Source organism: Ahaetulla prasina, chromosome 3 (genome assembly GCF_028640845.1).
Source record: "Ahaetulla prasina isolate Xishuangbanna chromosome 3, ASM2864084v1, whole genome shotgun sequence".
NCBI lineage: Eukaryota > Metazoa > Chordata > Lepidosauria > Squamata > Colubridae > Ahaetulla > Ahaetulla prasina.
Window position 1 is genome coordinate 162,351,921 of NC_080541.1, and position 25,766 is coordinate 162,377,686.

The 25,766-nt window shown below is 39.8% G+C and overlaps 1 protein-coding gene across 2 annotated transcripts in view; it reads left to right on the forward strand.

The window, feature by feature from the left end:
- Nucleotides 1-10,840: 10,840 nt before the first annotated feature.
- The window catches only part of JAK1 (Janus kinase 1), a 71,304-nt gene continuing 56,378 nt past the window's right edge, over nucleotides 10,841-25,766 (forward strand). The window contains exon 1 of one of the 2 annotated variants that reach the window (XM_058176947.1): nucleotides 10,841-11,082. The gene's annotated coding sequence lies outside the window, so the exon portion shown is untranslated. The remainder of the gene's footprint in view (nucleotides 11,083-25,766) is intronic. The other variant, XM_058176945.1, reaches the window with a different exon arrangement.

The window sequence follows — 25,766 nt, forward strand, 5'->3', positions numbered from 1 at the left end:
AGATGTTGAACAGGAGGGGTGAGAGAATCAACCCCTGCGGCACCCCACACATGAGGCACCTTGGAGTCGATCTCTGCCCCCCTGTCAACACCGTCTGCGTCCGATCAGAGAGGTAGGAGGAGAACCACCAATAAACGGTGCCTCCCACTCCCAACCCCTCCAACCGGCGCAGCAGGATACCATGGTAGAATAGAATAGAATTTTTTATTGGCCAAGTGTGGATACACAAGGAATTTGTCTGGGTGAATATGCTCTCAGTGTACATAAAAGAAAATATATGTTCATCAAGAATTCTAAGGTACAGCACTTAATGATAAACATAGGGTACACATAAGCAATCAGGAAACAATATCAATAGTAAGGATACAAGCAACAAAGTTACAGTCATACAGTCATAAGTGGAAGGAGATGAGTGGTGGGAACGATGAGAAGATTAATAGTAGTGCAGATTTAGTAATAGTTTGACAGTGTTGAGGGAATTATTTGTTTAGCAGAATGATGGCATTCCATAATGTGCTTGTTTTGCTTTAGCTTTATGCCTTAAATGACTTCTTAAATTTATTTGCTTATTATCCCACCTTTATTACTTTACAAGTAATACAATGCAGCAAACATATATAATACTCCTTTTTTCTCCTATTTTCCCTACAACAACCCTGTGAGGCAAGTTGGGCTGAGAGAGAGTGAATGTCATGTCTAAGATGGGACTAGAACGCACAGGCTTCTGGTTTCTAGACCAGCACCTTAACCACTACACCAAACTGGCTGCCACACCAAATTTCTGACTTCTTCAAAGAATGAATGGCAATATAGTGTCCTCTGAGCCGAGGCTATGAATAAAGAACTTTTCACTCTTTTGAGGCATTCATGGCCATTCTTATCTGGGTCTGGTTTGAAAACCTACCTGATCACCTCAGATACTTCTATGGTGGTCTATGAAAAGCAGTAAACTTTAAAACCTGATACTTTCTACATCTCATTTTTTTTCTATTTTCAAGTAATTACATTTACCAAAAAAAGTGGAAATAAATTGGTGGAGGGGGGAATAGTGTTCAGATTGAACAAACTACTTCAATACCATATATAGTAACTGAAGCAGGGAGAAGGCACGCATCATCCTTAGAGGCTTACAAATTGCAGGCAACTTCCATTCTCTCAGAGCAGAGCTGCTGTGTTCACAATTCTTTTAAAAGCTTCATGTTCCTCAAGGAATACAGAACCATAAGCATGTTCTTACCAGAAAGTACATTTTCTGTAAAATGAAGTGTATTGCAACTTGATGTATTTCCTTGCTGTATTCCAGTAATAACTACATTGTTTATGTGTGGGAAGGAACGTTTTCTGCAGAGAAATTACCACTTGATCCTGTTAACTTATGTATAAGAAATGATCTGATGCTCCTGCTGTGCTTATTGAGCCATTAAACTGTTTTTCCCTGCCCAAGCCCATTTTTATAAGACAAAGATGCAAGATGAATATGACTTTCTGATGATCTCCTTGCTTAGTAAAATGAACTTAATGAATTACTAATTCTACTGAACATTTAACAAGAAGACAATGCAGAACACCAAAATAACGCATGAATTATTTACCGAAGTGTAGGAAAACTGATCTTCATCATAGAACGGCACTGTGAATAGGAAACAAGTAACAGCATCACAGATAAGAGGGAAAGATTATTTTAACCAGCAACTGTCTCTTGCAGTGTTCTTATCAGTAGGGGATTGTATTGCATAGGTCTTCCCAGGAAATGTCTATCATTGTAATATACACAGAGATAGTTGTGAAGAGATACTTGGTATCCACCTACTGCTCACAGAAACAGAAAAACATTAAACTACCTTCCATCATAGAGAAATCCAAATTATAATAGTTTGCAGTGTGTCACAAGTTCTAGCTGAACTATTACATACTTGGGCAGTCCTAGAAATTATGTTTATTTAGAGATAGTGTTTGTTTGTCCATTTCTTCCTTAAAATGTTCACTGAAATTGTCATTTCTTAAGGTTGGGATTAGTGAGACAATTCTTAATTTTCCTATTTAGCTCCATAGGAGATAGAGAACTCAATTCAAATTACATTCAAACTTGGCACATATTGCAGGGCCAGTTTGAAAGTGCTTCGCATCTTAAACGATAGCAAGTTTAGAGAGTATTAAAAGTCTCCTTTTAATTGAGCATTTATGGACACATCCAGATGGTTACATCCAGATGAAAATTGCCTTCCTTTCCCCATCCCTCTTTGATCATTTACTTCTTAGTATATCTTACTGCATTTTCCCTTCTAGAACTAAGTAGGTCCAAGCATACTTAGCTTAATCAATGCTGATTAAGTCTTGTCACCAATAAGATACAGATTCTCTATTGTTTCAAATTTTCAGGTAGCTAATGTTTCCAATTTTACTTACATTACAATAGTTCTCATATAGCAACTTATTAAATCCATTATTAAAAAGGAAAATGTGGAAAGGTTTTATTTATTTAAATAATTCCAATAAACTATAGGCCTATAAAATAAAAGTTCTGTGCTCATCTAGGAAGGAATGTCGTAAGTATTTTTTGATTCTTATACTGTAATTTGAATAAGTCATTAAAAAAATCTTATGAAGTCCACTCCTCTATGGATGGTGACACTTGGAAAATTATAGAATGGTAAGTTCCTTTTGTTGGAATTGTCCTATTTGTTCCATCCTGGTGTTTTTTTTCCTTCCTAGCATTTTTCTGCATGTGCAGGACCCACTTTTATTCAGATCAACCAATATTAATCCATTAATATTCCTTAATATATATTAATATTAATATTCCTGTTGTGACAGGAATTGACTGATCAGCTTGTCACCTGAGCCTAATGTCATGGGCTGAGAGAGAATGACTGGCCCAAAGTCACCAGTTGGATTCATACCCAAGATGGAATTAGAACTCACTATCTCCTGGTTTCTAACTTGATGCCTTAACCTAGACTAGACCATGGGTGTCAAACTCGCAGCATCACATTGCTGTCACATCATGTTTCACGTTTTTTCCCTTCGTGGAGCTGGGGTGGGAGTGGCTTGCACATGACGCATTTGGCCTGCATGCTGCCAGTTTGACACCCCTGCACTAGACCAGTCTGGCTTTCCTTTCTATTCTCATATACTTATTGGTAAATCCTTGGCTATAGCTTCAGAGCATGTGACATCGGTAACGAAGTAGTTTATGAAGATTGCAATATCTGGCACACATGCTGCTTCAATTCTATAAAAAAAGGTAGTTAAGAAATGAAATAAAAACTGAAGTATAAATGTTCAAATCAAAGATGCAAAATATTAATCACTAAGCAGTGTGATTCTAGATATTAATTCATTCCAAATTCTGTTCCATCCAGTTCAGTGGAGATTTTTGGTATTTCTCTATTGCCTTAATGCAGGGCTCTAGCCTTGGCCCAATGTAATTCAACCAGATTACCAGATCTATCAAATAAAAAAATGGTTATTAAATTTGCTACAGAGATTGGCTAACAAATATCACAAAGAAAAGGGGGCCTACTCAGGGGTGAAATGTAAAAATGTTTGCTACCGGGCATGGCTTGGTGGGTGTGGCTTGGTGGTCATGTGACGGGTGGGCGTGGCCACCTTGACATCACTCACTGTTAGAGCCAGGAATTACACATTTTGAAACACATTCTGCCCTTCTGAAGCCCCCAACTCTTTGAGTTTCCTTCCACCACCCAAACGAACATCGGAGTCTTCTCTTGCAGAAGTAGAATCCAGGCACAGAAATGGGGAAAAAGGGGGGGGGAATGGGGAGAAGAAGGTGTAAGAAGACATTTCCTTAGATTGCTGATGTTTGGTGATCTCTTCAAGATTGACTTTAAGTAGCCGACAGCAAAAGTAGTGGCAGCGGGCTTCTTAAGAAAAGAGGAGGCCGTGAAACCCTGGCTGTCATCTGGGAGAGGAGGATCGAGGAAGGACACATACCCACACAAACCTGTTGCCCCCGCTGCTGCTACTTTTGCTGTTGGCTTCTTGGAACCGACAAGTTGAATTTGAAGAGTTGGAAGACATTGGAAGGCAGCACATAAGGCAGGGAAGCATCGCAGGGCTGTGGGCCCTGGACCAGTTTGGGGGCATGGCCAGCCAGCAATTGTTACTGGTCTGGTGAACCATCCCCAATCTCCACTACTGTGTTCTGTTTCCCTCCCCCAATACTCCCAACAAAGAGTCAGTCAAAGGCCTTCTTTTCTAATTTATTTACATAGATAAATGTTCTGGCCACGTCTACCCACGGGCCTGCCAAGTCTCTGGAGATAACGAGGAAATTATAGATAAGACCAGAATTACTCACAAATATATTCTTCCCTCCATTGATACAGTTAGCCCGCGCAAATTCACTGCTTTGTCCAAGACAAAAAACCAGGAAGTTCCGCCTCCTTTTTATAGTCTCTGCAGATGTCACTGCATGACCATCATTCTTTGGCTTTGTCCCAACGCTTCCTCTGCTGCACGCGCTGGTCACGTCTGCGCAGTCTTGCATCACTCCAAAACTGTTCTTGGGGCTTTGCCAAATCAGAAGAAGGCCCAGGAGAATCAGGCCTTGCCGGCCCCTCCTCCTCCCTTTGGGTGGGTGCCAGGGAGGGAGAGGGCCCAGGAGAAGCAGGCCTTGCCAGGTCTTCTCCCTCACTTTCTGAATCATCCGAGTCCAGGAGACCGGGTCCAGGAACCTGGGTCACAACATACCGGTTCTACCGATCCGGTCTGAACCGGTAGCATTTCACCCCTGGGCCAAGCTATTTTCCAAAGCACCAGAAGGCAAAACAAGAAACAAGTATGAAAACTCACCCAGGAGAGAAGAAACCTAGAACTAAGGAGAAATTTCCTGACAGTGAGAAAAATCAACCAATGGAACAGTTTGCCATCAGTTGTGGGTGCTCTTTTAAGAAGAGACTAGACAGCCATTTGTCTGAAATGGTATAGGGTCTCCTGCTTGAGCAGGGGGGGGGGAGTGGACAAGAAGACATCTAAGGCCCCTTCCAACTCTGTTCTATGTTCTAACAGTTCAAAGAACAAAAAGACAATTCAAACTGATTCTTACAAACTTAAAAATTGATGTTTAACCATGATATGCATACAGTCTAGGGTCTGGATGGTAACATCAAATGTACAGGCTGAGAACTAGGGATTCCTGGCTTATCAACAATGCAGTACTGTACTAGAACTATTAGCTAACCATGAACATGCAGTTTTATGCAGCAACTAAAACAGTCATTGAGATCTTGGCTGCATCAATATCATAAGAGGTAATCCTTCCATCTGTACTGATTAAATTTCTTACTCTGTAGACTAAAAGATACATGGAAAAACTGAATTTGGTTCAGCTACAGTAATGACAAGGATACTATAAACCATAAGGCACAACTAAAGAAATTTACTTGCGAAACAGAAGCCTAACAAGATACATAGTATAAAAAGCTCTGATGCACAAGGACTTGCTCTTATTAAAACCAAGGACAGGATAAAAATCAGTGGATTGATTTTAAAAGGAAGGAATATTGGGAGGAATTTCCTGATAGTAAGTGCTATTAAACATTTAAAAAGTCTGTGCAGAACGATGGTACACTTCTGTTTTAAAAAACTGTCCAACTTGGGTTGGATGTAGCAAAGATAAGTTTAGTAAATTCTTGCAGGGAATGGAGGATAAGAGTAGGTGACTTTTAGATCTCTTTCCAATTCACTTTCTCTGATTTCACTTTCAGTATGTATGTATGTAATTGATCATAAATTGTCATAAAAGGAGAATAAGAATCCCGCTTTATAAACAATCAATGAAAGATTTTTCTATGCTACAAAGATAAATAAAATAGAATCTCTTTTATTCTAAATCATCACCAGCTATCCTGCTCAGTCCCACTTGTTCAATATTTATTAATTTTAAAAAACATGTTTTCCAATCACATGTTTCTTCAAGTTTTATTACATTTCTTTTGATTTCTACCGAAGGATGACTAACAGGCAAGTACAGGGATTCTCGTTCGTTCGCCGAAGTTTTCTTCTGCATCATTATTCCTATAACTTTATTTTCCTGGAAGAGCCGTGAGTAATTTTCCTCTTTCGCTCACCCCAGACGATTGCAGGATTAAATCTTGGCAAAAGTTATCAGCTACGGATTGATCGGCTTCTCTGCTGAAACCCGGCAAAAGAATCGCAGAGCGAGAATGTCATTGGTATGCATGAAACTTGATCTGCTCGTCTCAAAACCAAATCGATATCTGATGGGAATTCCAGGATATCATATTTGAACCCACCCAAAAGGATCCCACTTTCGGTAAAACCCCTTTTCTACTTAGCAGTTACTCCCGCCCACTTTCCATTTTCTGGCAGTGACGCACCTGGATACGTCACGCCGGGTGCTGTAAGACTCCACCCTTCGCCTCCACTCTGTGGTAGCTACTGGGTCCTAGCGCGTGCCCTCGTTCGTTCGAACGGCAGTTTGTGAGGATTTGCAAGGCAGTGGCAAAGAAATGAAGAGCTGGCAGGAAGCAAATGTTACGATTTTGTTAAAAAATGCATATTTCTCGCACGATTTTTATATGGGGGCCGCCTAAAGACACAATCCCTTTGCGAATCAAATCCAATATGCAAAGAAACACTAGCAAACCATTACCGTCGTTGTTCCAACTGTTCTGGGCCGCTCTGGGATAAAAAGTGAAACCAGAATCAGGACACAGAGTTTCGTATTTTGTGTGGGAACTTTTTTGCATTTTGTGTGGGAACCAATGGCAGCTATTGTCAAAGCAGACCATATTTGTCTGCAAAACCATGAAGTATGGCTATTTCTTAATATTTACAGATTTTATTTCTGGTGCCGCCATGGACATGGATGTTAGGTATAAATTCTCATGATTTCCTGTAGTGAAATCACATAGAAAACTTAGATCACATTTGCTTGCACAAAGTAAGCAATTAAAATCATTATTAGAAAAAAGAACACCCTCCAAAATTGGCCCATGGCTTGAATCCTCATGATTCTGTGTGATTGCCACCTGCTATTACTGTTAAAACACAAAATACATCCAGTGGCACCTAGAATAAGCCATTAGAACTACAGTACATTTCCCAGCTATGTCGGATAAGTACCAGAATTGCTAGACAGAATTCCCAGACAGTTCAGAAAACATCAAGTGTGGAGCAGGTTGCTGTCAATCTAGAATAAACTTTTGAAATCTACAAACAAGCAATAACAGACAGCTTATGATAGTTTAAATCCAGTACTCTGAAAATAAAAGAATGAAATGTAATAAGGAAAATGTTGGCTATTACATTTTAATAAAGGATAAGAGAAACAGGGAAAGGTACAAAGGTGGGGATGATTAGGAACACATTTCTGAAAAGGTATCACAAATTATCTGTGTAACTCTTTACTTGCAGCTGCCTTTGAAGACTTCTGGGAAACTGCAGATAACACAGAATAAGATTTTGCATTGGATGCCACTGTTGATGATTGATCCCTAGAGAGTTGCACAATTGTCTCCTTTGAACTGAATCTACCTGGCCTGTGATTTAATCAAGAGAGGTTGCTTAAGAAGTAAGAGGGAAAATTATCTAGACCAGAGGTGTCCCTTGAGGTATCCTAAACCTTTTCCCCTTTCCCTAAACCGGGCATGGGTGTGGCCAATGTTTGCTGCATCTGGCCCCTAGGCCGGGAGTTTGACAGCCCTGATCTAGACCTTTTAAATGGCTAGCTCTGTCCTGAATTTCAGATTACATTCATGATGGACATCTTGAGAAAATCTGTCCAATATGAGAAATGAGATGGTTTTCCATAAAGTAAAAGGGTTCAAATGGAATATTACTGTGCATATACATCATGCAAACCATTTTTCTGCTCTTCTGTTGTTTTTAAAACAAAACTATTTATATGGTACGGTAAACAAATTTTAATAAAGAACGAGCACATTCCCTGTAACTGATAATAATTACTTTTAGAGGAGATATATGTCTATATACTTGTTATCACCTTTAAAGCGTTCCATGGCTTAGGGCCGGGATATTTACGGGACCGCCTACTGCCACCAGTAGCCTCTCACCGACCAGTGCGCTCTCACAGAGAGGGCCTCCTCCAGATACCGTCAGTTAAACAATGTCGGTTGGCGACCTCCAGGGGGAGGGCCTTCTCTGTGGGGGCTCCTACCCTCTGGAACGAGCTTCCTCCGGGGCTTCGTCAACTCCCCGACCTCCGGACCTTCCGCCGCGAGCTGAAGACGTTATTTCGGCGAGCAGGACTAGCGTGAACATAGTTTTAAATTGGGGTTTTAAACGGGGTTTTAAATTTGTATTTAAAAGTTTTAAGCCATCAATTGAATAAGTTTTCTATACTGTTTTTAGCTGTTTTATATGTATTATATGTTTTCTGTTGTTTTTATTGGCTGTGAACCGCCCTGAGTCCTTCGGGAGAAGGGCGGTATACAAATATAATAAATAATAATAATAATATTACATTTATTCTTCACATTTTAATAAAGTTGGTGTATATGTGGTTTCTTTTTAAAAAAAAATCTGTTAGTTTTATACAAATGTATTATGTGCTGGCAATTTCTTTGAATTTACCTAAAACTAATCCTTTGTAACTTTTCAGGCCATCTAGTTGACTATTGCTGCTCCTGAGAACCATAATGAAGTCTTCTGAAAATTTGAAAGGCCTATATTGAATTATAAGTATACTTTAGTCCATAAACATGTATTTGCTGTGCTGAGTAAACTTGATATGCTTTGGGATGGGTAGAACAGAAATCATCTCTAGAATTATACTGAGTGAAATGCAGGATGTTGGAAGAACAGAAATGGCATCTCCTAGCTATATCTCACCTTCTGACTCTAGTAAATTATCCTACTATCTTAGGAATCATAGCAAATACAACTGTATCTCATTGTTAAATAAGATCAGTCCAGTGGAATGGGGAGTGGGTGCCACTAGCAAAACTATTTCAGCAGCAGCTTAGCTGATACCCACAATTATATAGAATGGCCAACGTACAGTCCTTCAGATACTGGCCCCTCAAACCCCATAATATTCACAGTTGCTGTCATTTTATAGATGTATATATGTACATATGTAGTATGATATACATGTATATGTGTGTATTGAGAGCTGCAGTGCTAGAGAAGGCTCCTGCATATTCCTTGGACAGCAAAGTTGACTAACAAGCAAGTACTGATAGAAATTTATGAAGGAGAGCTTCAACCTAAAAATAAAGAGATATTTCCTGACAGAACAATTAATCAATGGAATGGCTTGCCTTCAGAAGTTGTGGGTGCTCCATCATTACAGATTTTTAAGATGATATTGGACAGTGATTTGTCTGAAATGATATAAGATCTCTTGCTTAAGTAGGGAGTGGGCTAGAAGACCTTCAAAGTCCTTCCAACTATCCTATCCTATCCTATCCTATCCTATCCTATCCTATCCTATCCTATCCTAGCCTATCCTAGCCTAGCCTAGCCTAGCCTAGCCTATCCTAGCCTAGCCTAGCCTAGCCTAGCCTATCCTATCCTAGCCTAGCCTAATTCCATTCCATGCCAATTTCTATTCTTATTCCTATTTTATTCAGAACTCATGGTCTCCAAGCCTGATGCCTTAACCACTGCTCCAAACTGATTCTTAAGAGAGCTTGTTTCTAAAGGTTATGTTTATTTATATTTACTACATTAAAAATTAAAGTTATTTATTTTAAAGTTTTGTACGGCTGCTCATGTTAAACACAGCTCTGGGCAGCTCATAAAATTGATGCATTATGATTAGATGCTGCTACTGCTTTTTACATTTGTTGGGATTTTAATATTGTATTATTTTTCAACATGGGCTTGCAAATAATTTTGATTTTAAGAACCTCTGAGAGGGTCTTGGGGACTTCTAGACATACACTTTTAAGAAACATTGGTAGAAGGGATTAGACGATGCATATTTGTTTTGTCTGCTTTCTCACTTTCTTGGTTTATATAATTCCATAGGTCTATTTATTGCAAGATGTTGCCTGGTGCTTCTGCCATCCAGAATAGAATAGGTACCATGTTAGAAACCAGGAGACTGAGTTCTAGTCCCCCTTACCACCACCACTCTTCGGCATGAAAGCCACCTGGCTGACTTTGGGTCAGTCACTTTTTCTCAGCCTCAGGATTGAGTCAATGGCAACCACATCTGAAAATCTTGTCAAGAAAATTGCAAAGTCTTATCTAAGCATTTTGCAGCAAGTAGCATTGACGCAAAAGGTACATACTGAAAAAGAATACCTATTGTAATTAGTAAGATAAGAATGAGTGAGCTTGATGCAGTGATCAAGTGCATCAGGCTAGAAACCAGGAGATTGTGAGTTCTAGTTTCCCCTTAAGTACTGAAGTCGAGCCAGGCACTATCTCTCTGTCCAACCTATCTCACAGGACTGGTTTTTGTGGGGGAAATAGAGAAAGGTGTATTTAGGCACGTTCACTGCCTTGAGTTACTTATACAAAATTGTAAAATCGGGATATAAACAAACAAACAAACAAATAGATAAATTCTGAATTTGATTAAGATAGAAGCCGCAACGGCAACAGTCTGAAAAAAATATTTTTATAAGCCACATCGCAATTCTTCCTTAGGTTTTTAATGCGCCACTGCCTGGCTATGCGGTAAAAGACAAGGGAAAAAAAGGGCTGACGTCGGATCAGCCACCTTCGGTTGAAGTCTTGGAACAGAGAGATATCCGTTTAAGAAATAGAATATCCCGGGGTTAAAAAAAAAAAGAAAAAGAAACCACACACAACACCTCGAAGTCCGTAAGCTTCGCTTCGTAGCGTTCAGTGCGCCTGCTCCGGGACAATCCCCGGCGCATGCGCAGAGCTCCACAGCGGTGGCGTCTTCGTAGGGACCGAAGACCGCTGGCGGCTCGGCGGGTCAGTCGGCATCCAGCGGGGGCGTCGTTTTCGTCGTCGGTTTCGGATGTAACGCGGGGGCTGCGACAGCGATTTGGAAACCCCCGCCGTCAAGGCTGGAGAAGAGGTCATATGCCGGACAGGGAGTGAGAGCGGGGTGGTGGCCCGCACCCGCTTTTCTTCGGGGAGGCGTCAGAAGGGGTGAGTTGAGTGCGGGAAACGGGGGGGGGGGGAAAGCGAGGCTGTGCCTTCGTTTCAGCTGGCAGACTCAGAGGGGAGAGAGAAAAAGGGGGCGGACGGGGAGCCCGGGAAAGAAGTGGGGCAGCGGGGAGGGGGCAGCCCCCTCTTTTCTCCCCTCCCCCCCCGGAGGGCAAAGGCTGGAGCTGCCTGCCTCCCTCCGGGCAGGAGCGAGGCTCAATCGGACCGCCACCCACCTCCACCCCCGTTCCCCATTCGCCTTCCCTGCGCTGCTCGGGCACTCGCCTGCCTCGCAAGCCCTTCCTCCCTTTCGCTCCATTTTGCTCTCCCCACCCCCACACCGTCTCCTCCCGCGGGAGGGCAGGGCTGTCTTGTTCTCCGATGGCGGTAGATTGATCCGGGGTTAGGAAAGAAGCCAGGTGATTGGAGGACTCCTCGGGCCGCGGGGTGCGGGTGGGGGGATGATGTTGGTGAGATAAGAAGTTTAGTAGCGAAACGAAAGAAGACGAGCGAGAGAAAGACACACACACACACAAAAAAAGGAAGCGAAGCCGCTTCCTTCCCTTTTTACGTGTGAAGTTCTCCTCTTGTTAGCTGTAAACAGCCCCTCCGGTGGCTCTGGCAGACATCCTGTTTATAAAAGTTGTTCTTCGGATTGCTGCTTCTTCCAAGTCTCTCCCCCCACCCCCCCCAATTGACTTTTCAATTTCTTCATGTCTTCTTGGACTTGGCCGCAAGAGGATCATTTCTGACCATGGTTGCAGGTTGTCAGTTGCCTCCCTCCCCCCATGGGTTCCTATTCCTGATGGGTGTCCGGCCGGGATGTTGATAAAGTGAGGTCTTCGCTAACTGACCACATGGTGGATTTAGGAAATCTACTTAGCTTTTGCAACCGCTTTCCCTCTTGGTTGCATATTTTTAACTGGGGTTTGTTTCCTGAAGGTTGGTCAGCTGTTTATGTGCTTGGTTGTCAACCATGTTTGTCTTGCTATATGTAGTAGCCAGCACTTGGACTCATATACTGCTTCACAGAGCTTTACACCAGGGGTCTCCAACCTTAGCAACTTTAAGACTTGTGGACTTCAACTCACCCTTGCTGTAAAGCACTCTTAAGTGGTTTGTAGAGTCAGCATATTGCCCCCAACAATCTTTCCAACCTAGGAATGATGACAGGCTGAGTCAACCTTGAGCTGGTGGTGAGACTCGAACTGCTGGCAGTCAGCAGAAGTAGCCTGCAGTACTGCATTCTAACCACTGCGCCACCATGGATCTAGTAGTTAAGGGGAGAAATTAAAAAGAGCAGATATGTTGTAGGTAGTCCATGTTTTAGGACCACAGTTGAGGCCCAAATTTCGAAACACTTGTTTAAGTGAGTCTTGCCACATTTTACAACATTTCTTGACACAGTTGTTAAGCAAGTCACTGCAGTTGTTAAATTAGTAACACGGTTAAGTTAATCTGGCTTCCCCACTGATGTTGCTTGTCAGAAGATCATAAACAGTGATGACATGACCCTGCAGGACGCAGCAAGTGTCATAACTATGAACCAGTTGTCAAGCGTCTGAATTTTAATCATGTTTACCAATCATCTGGAATTTAGCAGTCCAGGTCAGTAACAGTAATAGAGTTGGAAGGGACCTTGGAGGTCATCTAGTCCAACCCACTGCTCATGCAGGAGACCTGTACTAGGGATTCGAACTGCCGAACTGCCGGCCTTCTGATTGACAAGCTCAGTGTCTTAGCTACTGATCTTAACCACTTAGCCACTGTGACCATGGGGATGCTGCAATGATCATAAGTCACTTTTTTCAGCACCCTAGCTTCGAACAGTCATTAAATGAATAGTTGTATGTCGAGGATTACCTATATATCAAATGCTCCTGCCTTTTGAAGGAGCATCCCTCCTTCCATGTTCGATTAGTCTACCTGCCTTTAAATGTCTGAGAGTTTTTTTCACCCAAGTATTGAATGTGGGAGTAAGTGAGTTGCTGGGTTAATGGTTTTTAGGGGTTTTTTTCTTCCAGCATTTATGTTTGGATGTTTTATGTTTCTGTGTAGCCTTGTATAGTGGTTGTTACACTTTGTTTTATTATGTATTGTTATTTATGATGTATACTACCTGAATTTTGTGCAAAGTAGGTTTAATAATTAAAAAAAAACCCACTGGGAAATTCCTTACATATAGTGGGAGTAAGGAAAGATACCATCAAACCAGAACAAATAGGGTGAAGATAATTAGGAAAAATAGCCAATCCCTTCTCAGTCTTGCAGACTAGACTTTTGTCATGGAAAAAAGGCTCCATAGTAACTTAACCCAAACATAAAAGGCACCATTTGTCTTACATAGAAAATGATGCACAAATGGTATGTTCAACTCTAAGATGTCTTTTCCAATTTATAAAGCCTGTCTTGGGGGAAAGCGATTGGTCATTTTGACTGTTACTGATTAAAAAGCAGAGGTGGGCAAGTGAAAAAATACCTGTGATGTAAATGCCTACGCCATATGTACTTATATGTAAGGCCATGATGCAAATAAAAAGTATGGGGTTTCTGGTGTGACATTACACATTTCACCATCTTGGGGTTGCCATGGCTATCTGCAAATACTAGTGTTAAAATTAGAAAATATTAAAATAGTGTTGCTAATTGATAGAAAATGGCAGAATTGAGTAACTATTAGTTCAGGTGTAGTCAACCTTTTTATACCTACTGCCCACTTTTGTATCTCTGTTAGTAGTAAAATTTTCTAACTTCCCACCGGTTCCACAATAATGCACCATGTATCGTCCTCTGCGCATGCCTCTCGCGCATCGTGGATTGGGTTTGGGAGGGAGCCGGCTACCAGCTCTGCTTGTCTCTTACAGCTAGCTGGGTGGTGTGGGGGGAGATGCGCAAGCTATTCTGGGACGAGGCTCTCTTGTTTGCGGTCGCACTATAGCACCATTTAGTTTCACTTACGTAACGTGAACTAAACTTATGCGCGGGCGATACAAATAGTATATTTTCAGAAATTTAAATTGTCACAGGGAACTTTATGAAAATCTAATGAAAATGTTTTTAAATAAAGCTATGAAAATGTTTTAAAAAGTCAATTAAATTTAAAAAAAGGAAAGTGCTTCAGTATCAGACAAAACCCCTACCGCCCACCATGAAAGCTGGAATGCCCACTAGTGGGCGATAGGGACCAGGTTGACTACCACTGTATTAGTTTATAGTAAAAAACAAACAAACCCAGCACTTTCCTGTCTCTTTAAATTTTTTCCAGTTATTAGAAAATTATATGATTGAATATAGAAATCAGGAACTCTTCCTGTAGACATCTACTAAAAAAGTTTAGACTTTATTTCTATAAAGATCTCTTAAAATATGTGGGACTTCTTTTCTTGCATACTTTATGCTTTCCTTTAAGTCGGTATTGACTCCTAGTGACTGCCAGGACAAGTCCCTGCAATTTTCTTGGCAAGATTTTTGGAAGTGTTTTGCCATTGCCTAGGGCTGAGCGAGAGTGACTAGCCCAAGCTGGCTTTGCCTAAAGGGGATCCACGGTCTCCTGGTTTCTTTAACCACTACACCAAATGTACTTATAATTGACCATTAAATGTTATTTTGCTGCGACTAAAAGTATAACCCACATCCTGTGAGCTTCCTGTCTATTTAAGTATGTATGTATAATTTATATCCATATGAAGAGTGGCTGTATGTCATTAGCCGTGTTTCCCCAGAAATAAGACCGGGTCTTATATTTTTACTCAAAAGGCGCATTAGGGCTTATTTTCCAGATAAGTCTTATTTTTGAGGAAGCACTAAATGCGTCCGTCTGGCTGACAGTCTTAACTGGGGCTTATTTTGGGAGCAGGGATTATATTACTAGCATCGTGAAAAATCATGCTAGGGCATATTTTCTGCTTGGGTCTTATTTTCGGGGCAATGCGATGTGTGTATTGTGTGCATCAGCAGCACCCTCCCTCTTGCACTCTGCATCATCCATCCACGCATATTCATGCCACATCAGACACCTGTGTGCTCTCCCACATTAGGCAGTAGCCACTCCTCCACACCTGGTACAAGTATACCATGGCATCCATTGGCATCCCCTCCCACGGTTGGCAGCACCTTGCCCAGCCACATTCATGCCTTGCTGCAGGAATTGTTTACCCAGCCACCTAGGACTATTTGAAAGCTATTTCTACTTTGTCTGGATTTAATCTCAATTAATTAAAGCTAGGTAAAATTCATTATGTTTCCTGCAGACTGCTTTAAAAGCAGACATGAAAAAAAATAAATCTGTCATCACCAGTAGTATGGTAATGTATGCAGGAATTCTGCATAACATTTCCCAGCAGTTTCAAGGAGATACTAAAAGACTTAAGTCAGATGTCTGAAGGCCTTTTTAAACTGAAGATGACTCCAAACTCAAGGTAAAGTTATTGCAAGAGACTCGATTTTAGCAAAATTTAGAACCCTCACAAAATGATACCTTAAACCAACTTTGTGAGAAATTCAGAAAATATGGATAAAATAGTTAACAGCCTCCAAAGTCATTGACAATTCCAATAAAATACAATCCCATGGATATGAAACATTCTTATTTATAAACCAAATGTGTTTACCCACCCATTTCACAAAGAGCTACTCTGGGCAGCGTACAACAATCAAATAAAACAACAAATATATAAAAAAAATGTAAATTTCACATTAAAAGATAATTTATAAAAAAATAATATAAAAACCTTAGGCAGAGAGAGAATAAAAATGGCTACCTCAGCAATAAAGCCATCACGGTATGTCACCAGAGCCGCAGATCTGATAACAGAAACAGGTCTTGAGGGATTTCTGGAATGTCAAGAGATGGAGCCAATCTAATCTTGGAGGAAGAATATTCCATAAAACAGGCACCAAGGCAGAGAAGACACATCTCCTGGAATCTACCAAATGTAGGTTCCTAGCTGATGATTCATGTGGCATGCCTTGTCTGGCAGATCTCCTGTGATATGTTAATCTAATCAGGGGGAAGCGGTTCCTCAGTCCATGCCATGAAGGGCTTAAAAGGTTAAAACCAGCACCTTGAATTGGATCTGGGAATAAACTGGCAACCAATGCAGCTTGTGGAGCAGAGGTATAGCATGCACTATTCTAGGCGTGCACCTACCTCGCTTTTCGCTGTCAGCTTGAAGTTTCCAGGCATTCTTCTGTATCTACTTTATGTCCATTGTTTATAAGACAAGTTACTGGAAGATAGTCTGCTTCCCTACTCCTCTTCCACTTGTTTCAAAATCTGGCCTCCTGCTGTCCCATATAACTATATTCCCCATCCCACCCCCATATCCCCATAGCAATACAGATCCAAGCACAAGAATTGCAGCTGCAGCTGAAACTAATCAAACACAATTCCCTCACTCATTCTTGGACTTCTTTGGGCCGCAATTTAGGTTTGTGGCCCAAAGGTCCATATTTTACCTCAGAGAAACCTGGTCCCATGTCAGGAAGGCCTGTAAAGGTCAAAAACAGCACCTTAGATTTTATCCAGGTGTAAATTGGCAACCAATGCAGCACTTAGAATAGAGGTGAAATGCATACCTTTCTAGGGGCCCACATAACTCTCTGCCCAGTCACATTCTGAACCAGCTGAAGCCTCCAGATTTATTTATTTATGTTTCATACTTCTTAACAGCCCGTCCCCCTCAGATGCTTTTCAAGGGTAGTCCCATGTACAGCACATTAGAATAGTCAATTCTGGAGAATGAGGGCATGAGTGACTGAAAATAGAGCCTCACTATCTAGGAAGGGGCCCAACTGGCACATAACAGGAAACTGCAAGGGCCCTTCTAGCTAGACTGCTACTCCAACAGGAGTCCAAGTCTAAAAGGACTCCCAGATTGCACACTATACTTGTCTGGAGGGGTGCCACTGCATCCAATACCAAATATGGTAAAAAGAAACCCCCCCCACTCCACAAAAAAAGAAAAAAACACCACCACTCTGTCTTGCCAGGACTTAGTTGAAGCCATCTAAAACCCTGTAACCTCCATGCACAGGGACAATACTTCAATACTAAAATAATTTGTTATTTAGTCATTTTTGTGTTTCTCCTCACATCTATGATGTCTTTTTATCAGTCTCTTTTTTAGGTTTCTGTCATTTTAGAGATTTAACCAGCTTTTCTAAATTATCAGTCTTCTTTATAAAACTGCCCATATCCTTCATGCTTGTTAATTAACCTCTTAAAACATGTTGTCATTACCTGTTTAAATTTTTGATTTGATATTCTCTAATACAGAAAATACAATTTCAGTTAAACACTAGATTATGCATAACAAATCTCGGGATATATTTCATAGATATTGTTTGTTTTTCCTGCTTCATTGCTACAATGAGGGGTCCTTGGTGCTCTTTGAGTTTAGTTGTTTTCTTGCAGACATTTCATTACCCAAGTTTGCTATAAATATTTCAGACACCAAATGACATACATAAGAATCAGAGGTGGGTTTCAGCAGGTTCTGATCAGTTCTGGAGAACCGGTAGCGGAAATTTTGAGTAGTTTGGAGAACCGGTAGTAAAATTCTGACTGGCCTCACCCCATCTATTCTCTGCCTCCCGAATCCCAGCTGATTGGGAGGAAATGGGGATTTTGCATTAACAATGGAGATTTTACAGTATCCTTCCCCTGTCCTGTCCACGCCAAGGGCACACCCACAGAACCACAGTAGTAAAATTTTTTGAAACCCACCACTGATAAGATAATTTTATTTTAGTGTCCTATGGATCGCAAAGCACTATAACTATTAGTATATATTAGTATATTGTAGGATCAATCTGAGTTGGTCACTGGAACCAGAGTTTTATTCTTCCCAACTTTTGGATACGTGCTGGAGCCCATCCTTAGGGACTTCTGTCTCTCTACATGTGTCTATATTCTGGAGAGAGAGAAATTCCCCAGCATGAGTCTGAAAGCTTGGAAGAATAAACCTTTGGTCCAGGTGGCTGACTCAGATTGGATCTGCAACATTATAGCAATAGATTTCACAGTGCTTCATAGCGGTTTACAGTGTCAGCCTATTTCCCCCAACAATCTGGGTCCTCATTTTACCGGCTTTGGAAGGATGGAAGGCTGAGTCAACCTTGAGCCTGTGAGAATAGAACTGCCAAACTGCTGGCAGCTGGCGGTCAGCAGAAATAGCCTGCAGTACTGCATTCTAACCACTGCGCCATCACATTATCCTGGGACACATATATTTGCCTTCATTTGCAATATTAGTATATGACATAAATTGGGATTCTCAAACTTACAAAAAAGGACTGAGCAGTTACTATAGTAAGTGTACATAGAAACTTGTTATTTATAGTAACATTGTTATTCATATAGTAACACTGTTATTCATAGGTTATTATGAACCTCCTCAAATATGTCCTGATTCATTATCTCAAGACGGAATTGTTTACATAAAGCTTTTCCACTGAAGCCCATAAACTAAACCATATATTGTAGCATACGGTTCAGCAAAAGCATAACACATCTCCTGTTTTACAATAACATTTAAATGGCTTCAGCTTGAAGCCTGCTTTTCTACATTTCTCCTTAAAAAGAAGAAACATCTATTTTTCACAGAAAGGCAGCTATAAGTTCACATACCATGTTTCCCTGAAAATAAGACCCAACCAGAAAATAAATCCTAGCATGATTTTTCAGGATGCTCGTGATATAAGCCCTATCCCCAAAATAAACCCCAATTAAGATCAGCCAGATGGATGCTTTTAGTACCCTATTTCCTTGAAAATAAGACTATCTGGAAAATAAGCCCTAATGAGTCTTTTGGAGTAAAAATTAATATAAGACCCAGTCTTATTTTCAGGGAAACATGGGTACGGGATTCCTGGAATCATTTTCCTCTATAGCCAGACTCTTTGGGAGAAGCAATGGCAGGAGCAACTTATGACTTTCCCAATTGGTTTCCCCATTGACTTTGCTTGTGGGAAACTGGCAGGGAATGATAATCATGTGATTGTGGGATGCAAGCTGGTGTCCCAGCACCTGGATCATGACCATGAGGCTGCTGGGATGAAGACCAGTTACAGGTACCGCTCGCTTAGCCCAATGTAACTTCAGTCAGTTGTTGAATGACAGATTGTTAACAGAAGATTACTGTATGCCATTGATCCAAATCTTATTTTTTTTAATTTATTGTTTTATCATAGAAAATAAAATGCAGAATAGTAAAACAAAAAGAAGCAAAACATAAACATACCTTCAACCCTAGTAACAAAAAAAGAAAAAATATACAAAAAAAGATGAAAAATTGGTCAATTAAATTTAACATTTGACATGTAGGATCCACCCTGGCTGGGTGCTGAAAGAAAAAAAACCCACACCAATTCTCCTCCCCTTTTACTTACACAGGGAGAGAGAGAGAGAGCAGTAAACAAGTTGAGCTAAACATTAATCTTCAAATAATTTGTTATTTAGTCATTTTTGTGTTTCTCCTCACATCTATGATGTCTTTTTATCAGTCTCTTTTTTAGGTTTCTGTCACTTTAGAGATTTAACGAGCTTTTCTAAATTATCAGTCTTCTTTATAAAACTGCCCATATCCTTCATGCTTGTTAATTAACCTCTTAAAACATGTTGTCATTACCTGTTTAAATTTTTGATTTGATATTCTCTAATACAGAAAATACAATTTCAGTTAAACACTAGATTATGCATAACAAATCTCGGGATATATTTCATAGATATTGTTTGTTTTTCCTGCTTCATTGCTACAATGAGGGGTCCTTGGTGCTCTTTGAGTTTAGTTGTTTTCTTGCAGACATTTCATTACCCAAGTTTGCTATAAATATTTCAGACACCAAATGACATACATAAGAATCAGAGGTGGGTTTCAGCAGGTTCTGATCAGTTCTGGAGAACCGGTAGCGGAAATTTTGAGTAGTTTGGAGAACCGGTAGTAAAATTCTGACTGGCCTCACCCCATCTATTCTCTGCCTCCCGAATCCCAGCTGATCAGGAGGAAATGGGGATTTTGCATTAACAATGGAGATTTTACCGTATCCTTCCCCTGCCCTGTCCACGCCAAAGGCACACCCACAGAACCACAGTAGTAAAAAATTTTGAAACCCACCACTGATAAGATAATTTTATTTTAGTGTCTTATGGATCGCAAAGCACTATAACTATTAGTATATATTAGTATATTGTAGGATCAATCTGAGTTGGTCACTGGAACCAGAGTTTTATTCTTCCCAACTTTTGGATACGTGCTGGAGCCCATCCTTAGGGACTTCTGTCTCTCTACATGTGTCTATATTCTGGAGAGAGAGAAATTCCCCAGCATGAGTCTGAAAGCTTGGAAGAATAAACCTTTGGTCCAGGTAGCTGACTCAGATTGGATCTGCAACATTATAGCAATAGATTTCACAGTGCTTCATAGTGGGTTACAGAGTCAGCCTATTGCCCCCAACAATCTGGGTCCTCATTTTACCGGCTTTGGAAGGATGGAAGGCTGAGTCAACCTTGAGCCGGTGAGAATAGAACTGCCAAACTGCTGGCAGCTGGCGGTCAGCAGAAATAGCCTGCAGTACTGCATTCTAACCACTGCGCCATCAATTATCCTGGGACACATATATTTGCCTTCATTTGCAATATTAGCATATGACATAAATTGGGATTCTCAAACTTACAAAAAAGGACTGAGCAGTTACTGTAGTAAGTGTGCATAGAAACTTGTTATTTATAGTAACATTGTTATTCATATAGTAACACTGTTATTCATAGGTTATTATGAACCTCCTCAAATATGTCCTGATTCATTATCTCAAGACGGAATTGTTTACATAAAGCTTTTCCACTGAAGCCCATAAACTAAACCATATATTGTAGCATACGGTTCAGCAAAAGCATAACACATCTCCTGTTTTACAATAACATTTAAATGGCTTCAGCTTGAAGCCTGCTTTTCTACATTTCTCCTTAAAAAGAAGAAACATCTATTTTTCACAGAAAGCCAGCTATAAGTTCACATACCATGTTTCCCTGAAAATAAGACCCAACCAGAAAATAAATCCTAGCATGATTTTTCAGGATGCTCGTGATATAAGCCCTATCCCCAAAATAAACCCCAGTTAAGATCAGCCAGATGGATGCTTTTAGTACCCTATTTCCTTGAAAATAAGACTATCTGGAAAATAAGCCCTAATGAGTCTTTTGGAGTAAAAATTAATATAAGACCCAGTCTTATTTTCAGGGAAACATGGGTACGGGATTCCTGGAATCATCTTCTCTATAGCCAGACTCTTTGGGAGAAGCAATGGCAGGAGCAACTTATGACTTTCCCAATTGGTTTCCCCATTGACTTTGCTTGTGGGAAACTGGCAGGGAATGATGATCATGTGATTGTGGGATGCAAGCTGGTGTCCCAGCACCTGGATCATGACCATGAGGCTGCTGGGATGAAGACCAGTTACAGGTACCGCTCGCTTAGCCCAATGTAACTTCAGTCAGTTGTTGAATGACAGATTGTTAACAGAAGATTACTGTATGCCATTGATCCAAATCTTATTTTAATTTTTTTAATTTATTGTTTTATCATAGAAAATAAAATGCAGAATAGTAAAACAAAAAGAAGCAAAACATAAACATACCTTCAACCCTAGCAACAAAAAAAGAAAAAATATACAAAAAAAGATGAAAAATTGGTCAATTAAATTTAACATTTGACATGTAGGATCCACCCTGGCTGGGTGCTGAAAGAAAAAAAACCCACACCAATTCTCCTCCCCTTTTACTTACACAGGGAGAGAGAGAGAGAGCAGTAAACAAGTTGAGCTAAACATTAATCTTCAAATCCTTCTGTTAACCATCTGTTATTATATTTAGCCCATAGAAAGTCCACAAACGGTTTCCAGTCTCTTATAAAGCTGTCTAGTCCATTATCTCTAATCAAAGCAGTTAATTTCACCAGCTCTGTTAATCAAAATCCATTCTTCAACAGTTGGCATCTCTTTTTCTTTCCAGTGTTTGTCAAGTACAATCCTCACAGCCAACACCATGTAAAGGAATAGCACCCCAAATTGTTTTTCAATTGACTTGTCCATCATACCTAAAAGAAAAGCTTCGGGTTTCACTCACCATCACATATGTTAAAATGATAAAATATGATAAAATGAACCTGGATTTTGACTACATTGACTACATTTTAATTGAATTTTTCTAATAGCTAATATTGATGGTCATTATCTTTTGTGTGGCTCAATAGTGCCTCCTAAAACTTCTGGTTTAGGATCTCCACACTAACAAAATAGAATAAAATGGAATGTAATTTCTTCCAAAGCGTGCTTTTTTCATATAATCCCATTTATTCACTGATATAAACACATGTGCCTATATCTGCACTTTTTATCTTAATGCCCGGGTCGTTATAAAGTTTAGCCATGCTCAAATTTGCTTGGTAGAACCAGGAGATTAGGGATGGAGCATTTTCTTCATTTGGCAAAGCAACAGTCTCCAAACATTTGGCTTTTAGTTATCCTCTTGTGGTTTTTTTTTTCCTTTTTAATAAAATGACGATTATGTTCAAAATGAAGACCAAAAAGGGCCTATGGGCAACAATAACCCAGAAGCCTCAACTAATCTCTCTTTAACCATTGTTACCTAGTAAACTTTGAACATGTGCTGAAACAGAATAGCTCTGCTCTACATTTTGCATGAGAATTTTTCAAATGTTTGAGATTACCACATGTCCCTCTAGTCATTTCCAAACGACTAATTATCCTAGCTATTCTAGACTGTTAAAATGTAGATGTCTAGACTAAGCATGTTCAGCTGTTGGAGAAAAGGAAGGATATGATTGTGTTTTATGGTGGTTTGGCTGAAAATGAGCACTTCTGGGTTTTACTGAAATGTTTTCAAGATTTTTTCCTCTAATTTGGAGGTTCTCTTGGACTTGCACTTCCTGCTTGAGCAAGTAAATGGCAATTGTGACCAGGAAAGTCTTTGCTGTGTTGTGCACCAACTATGCCCTACCTGGAGTAACCATGTCCTGGTCACCTCCCAGGTGAGCTATTGTAATGCACTGTGCATGAGGCTGCTCTTGAAGAATATCTGGAATCTTCAGTTGGTCCAAAATCTAGTGGCTTGCAAAAATTCTGCTTTTATAAATCTTTATAAAGTTTATAAATTATATAAAGCTGCAAGCTACCAGAAAAAAATTACATTAAAACTTGGCTTCCTTATGTTACCTTTATCTTACTAGTCTTACAGCAAAATCAGTGTAATGTTGTGTTCTGGAAGCGGTTGATATTTTTTAACTTGGTTGTAAAAGAAGAGCCTCAAATTGCTACAGTCTCAGCCAATTTGCTATGCTTATTCCCCACTTCCTACCCACTGAAGACTAGGAGACTAAAAATAATGTTCAAAGTTCTCTTTCAAAGATTTTTGTGCAGGCTGACCAGTCTTTAAAGTTTGTATCCTGAGGTCTGTCATAATAAATAAATTCAAACAGGAAGACTGTTGTTAACATGATAGTGCTTCAGGGCTGCAGAATAAATCTTTTGGTTTGCTAAAAGAATATCCGCTGCAGACTCTAGGGTAAATTTCATAGTGTGTGCATGTTATTAAGTAACATTTATTCTTCAAATAAAATAACTATTCTGGGACAAGACCAATATGCATATTTTGTCGTCCGTCCCCCCAAAAAAAACCCAACTACTACAAACTGCACATGATTTGTACCAGAGGAGCCTTCCTCCAACGAAGTAAATTAACAGGTGAAATTTACTTATATAGCAGTTGACAGTCAATTATACTGATGCAATTAGTGTTATAATTGCATCAGTAATATTGAAATAGAAATCAATTAAGTGAAGGGCAGACAATAACTTTTTTTCTTTAAATGTATACACCTGTGCATGCATACTGTGTGTAAAATTCTGATCGCTTCAGCTCAGAAATTACATTGTAAACTGTCAGAAGTGGAGAAAAGAGTAATCAAATTAGGAGTGCTAAGGGAAAAAAATCCAAATGCTTAAGCACTGTATTTCCCTTTCTTACCCCTGCCTCATTCTGGTTTAAATCCTACATCAATTTCATAATCTCATTCTGCTCCCAGCCACCCCAAAGGATGTGCCTCCAGGTTATGAAAGGAGGAGTTTTCTAGATCAAATTATAACAGATCTTGGCATATTGTGCTCTGTGTTAACAGAATAGGTAATCAGCTTCCAATGGATTTCAAACAAGTGACAAATTAGGAATTTATATTAAGGCATAATTGGATGATCAGTTTCCTAATTAATTTTGTTCATCCTTCCTACTCATTTTATCCAGACTATAATTCTTTGGTATGCTGATTAGAGACACACAACACTGTAATCCTGTATTTTACACTGAAGGCCAACATTGATTAGCTATTTCTGCTGATGAGCCCATTTATAAATAATAAATCAGTATTACTAACAACTCTTATTATGTCTATGGAGATTCTCAGTCATCCAGGTCATGATTGTCCCAAAGGTGTTTTTCTTTTTTCTTTTTCTTTTTCTGTAATTTTTTAAAAATACACAAACATCAGTCATTCCATGTGTCATCTTGGTGTTTCGTCGCTGACTACTACTACTTCTTATTACTCCTCCTAGCTTCATTTTTTCTTTTTTCTTTTTTTCTTTTTTAAGGCAAAATTTTTATTTTCCATAATAATTCCCACAATTTGACCAGTGTACAATACAATCACTTATCCAACAATCAATCCTATACTCAAATTATACTCAATCAGGGCTGCTCGACTGCCACTCCCTCCCTTAATCCTTTCTTCCCTTCTCATCCTTCTTCGACTTTCCCCACCATCCTTCTCCTCGCTTTCCTACTTCCCCTCCTCTTTCCCACTTCTCACTACCATCCTTTCTAACCCTCTATCTTCTCCTTCTTCTCCTCCTCCTATCCTTTCTTCTCCCTCCCTTCTTTCCTACCTACCCACCTGCCTACCTACTTTCTTCCTTCTTTACTCCTCTTTCCTTACCCTTTCCCTTCAGGAGTGGTTACCGAGCAGTCCCGACTTTACACCATTCCAACTTGTTTAATTCTACCATTATTCCTGTACAATGGCAACCAATCAATTTATAGTCTTCCCCTCCCCCATTTCCCCTCCTCCCCCAAGACTTCCCAGAACAGAATACAGGATATTGTAACTAACAAACATAATCTAAAATATAACATAAAACATATTCCATTTCACACCATCACACTATCAATTCCCTTCTTTCTTAAACTAATACATAGCAATTCCTAACTTCACTCAAAAACTAATTGATATTTTTTAATCTGATACTTATTTTGAATATAATCAATCCACTTCCTCCATTCCAAAATATATTTTCTTGTGTACAGTCTTTCAAGTAGGCAGAAATTTTTGCCATTTCTGCTAAATTTGATACTTTACTAACCCATTCTCCAATTGTAGGTAAGTCTTCTTTCTTCCAATATTGTGCAATCAATAATCTTGCAGCAGTTATTAAATTTAGAATCAGGTTTGTCTCTATAACAGTGCAATCTGAGATTATTCCTAATAAAAGAACTGTGGAACAAACTTGATCTTCTTTTTCAAAATGTTCTGCATAATCCACCATATTTTTAATCCAAAAGGCTTTAACTTTTTGCAAGTCCACCATATATGATAATAGGTAGCATCCTCACAATCACATCT